Raw genomic sequence first — 2,693 nt, forward strand, 5'->3', positions numbered from 1 at the left:
AAGTCATTTACTCTCAGCTCTTCAGTGAGATGGAAAAGTAGATATTTTTGTCCTTTGTCTCCATGCTGTAATATACTCAAATATTTCATTAGAATAATAAAATAAACCAGAGAATTGCTAATAGTTGCCATTAGATGAATCTGATGTGAAGATTACAGTAAATCTAATCAAAGTAAATGGATATTATAAGAGACAAAACAAAAAAAAAAATGTTTTCTTCCCCGTGGTAGGCATTGTGAGTAGTGGAAGCTCTGCTGAAGACAGATTGGGTGGATTGTAGAAAACATTAAGATATTTTATATAAAATAGTCTAYATAAAATAGCCTATCAAAGTCAGCAGGAAGATTGGGGAAGTATTGATAAGAGGATGAGAATACATCATGAGAAAGGCACATTTGATGTTCTTCCTGATCAAAGAAATACTCAAGTATTGTTCCTTTCTGACCTTTAGATACATTTTTTTGAATAAAAAAATTCCTTAAAAGAAATATACAATCCTTATGTCAGCAGCATTTGATTCAAATAGAAATAAACCTACACTTCTGAATTTAGGCTGTTTGGGAGACAGTCATTTCCTGTATGTTGAGAGACAAATATATAATGATATATTGACTGGGCCAATATTGTTGTGTGGGTAAGTGTATTTTAAAAGGAGAATTTGAATCTTTCCCTTTTCTGTAACAATCAGAGAAGCTATTGAAAAAATATCCCTGGATTACAAACTAGGTATGCATTTAGCAAATACCTTCCAGGAGAAAAACTCAGCTGAAGCAGGTCTGGGTTTTTTTTTGTGACTGGATAAATGACAAAAAACAAAATAGAGATGAAAAAATACGTAGTTCTTGCTTTATCAYAGAGGTATTCCAGATGAGTGTAAATTTTTTTTTGGTGAGACTTTCTGTGCCTCAGCTTTTCAACAATCAAATTAATATTTATCACTGTCTCATGTAAGAAGATTTTATGAAAATGTGGTTATTTGTTTGGAAACAATCAAAAAGGAAAGGATGTGTCTCAGAATACTGATTATTCCATGATAGAGAGAGCTCAAATTCCTCATAGTAAGACAGAGCCAGGCAATGATTATTGAAGATAAAACATAATTACATTTACCAGTAATCATTCCATTTACTGGTTGCAATCCATCTTGCTTCTATCAATGCACTTTGGGTCCAAAGTAAAATTAAAACATGAGATACAATGAAAGACTTTGTAATTTGAAAATTCATATTTTGCAATTAAAATASTGTCCTGCTATAAATGGAGAGAATGCAGCTAAAATAAACTAATCAAAGGCTARAATATCACATACACACTTGGTTTAATACAAAATCATGTGAAATTAGGGCTTTTCCTTTATTAAAAAATAGACTCACAAGAAAAGACAGCAAAGAAATCTTCTTTAAATTGATGAGGAATGTCCTTGGAGTAAAGGTTTTGAAGGTTGGGTTCCYCACTGGGATGTATTGGCTGTGTATCACTGGAGCTGTGCCAGCCTAAAGTGCTGAGGRTATGGCCATGTGTTAATAAATATCATAAATCTTTAATTCAGCTCCCTTGTATAGWTATATTAGACAGTCATACACTCTGCTTTTCACAGTGTGCAGGGTTTTGGCTGTTMAGGAAGGTGGAGTGGAATTTCACAGCTGAGTTTCTGAGAGTCAGTGAGACCCAAAAGGATGGCTATAGAGCAACACATTGAATCTGAAATGAAATTCTGATTCTATTGTAATCACGTTTTTCACTCTGTGATTCTCTGATCTATGTCATTCCTAGCAGGACCCACTGCACTGTAACACTGTGCTGCTGAGGTCTGTCCCCACCACAGTAAAACTGCAAATACATGAATAAATCAAAATAAAACCCATAGTGGYGTCCACGCTTGTAGTCTCACACACAGGTTTCAAAATACATTCCCCCCCTTCAACACACCTCACTCCTCACCCCTGCAGTCCTTCTCACACCAAATGTTAAAATCTAAAATGTTAAAACCTTTAAACTCTGCCCTCTGAACYGGCAGGAGCTGCACACATCTCAGGGAAAAGGCTGCTGACCTGAACTCTGGTCAGCTCTGAAGGCAAATGGTCAAATAATTTCACCCTCTGTTGGTTTCTCCTCTGCCAGGCAAAGCTACAATGTATAAAACCAGTCAAAGACAAACCTCAAAACACACCCAGTCCTTGCACAAAGCTAGTGAGCCTTTCATAAAATTAGGAAACAGAAGAAGAGCTGATTGTGGTGCGATTTATGCAAGCAATGCAAGATACAGAGCAGGCAGAACAAAGTGATGTCACTCAGCTTGCACAATGTGTGGTGAAATGCAGGCTCTGCTCTGATTTATGGATGTACCTGCTGGGCTCTAAATCTGGAATATGTTCTTGGGGGTTTTATAGGGGGCAAACCATGGCCCTGTGATGTCACAGCTGCTGTAGGAATCCTGGTTCTGGCCTCTGGCTGGCTGTTTTCAACCCACTAATGCCCCAGACTGCATGGCTGGAGCCTGATGTGTGCTTGCATGGGGACAAGCTCTATTTTACAAACTGTATTCACTCCTTCTCTAAAGTGCCTGCATGATAATGCACAGTATTAGGACAGAATCATTTTAATCTTTTTTTTTTTTTTTTTTTTTATGTGGGTTTTTTTGCTTTCTCTCTTTAACTTTTAATTGCTCTATTGCTGCATCAGGTTGTCCCTCT

Source organism: Malurus melanocephalus, unplaced genomic scaffold, assembly GCF_030028575.1.
Source record: "Malurus melanocephalus ecotype Western Australia unplaced genomic scaffold, MMel_1.1 scaffold_564, whole genome shotgun sequence".
NCBI classification, from domain to species: domain Eukaryota; kingdom Metazoa; phylum Chordata; class Aves; order Passeriformes; family Maluridae; genus Malurus; species Malurus melanocephalus.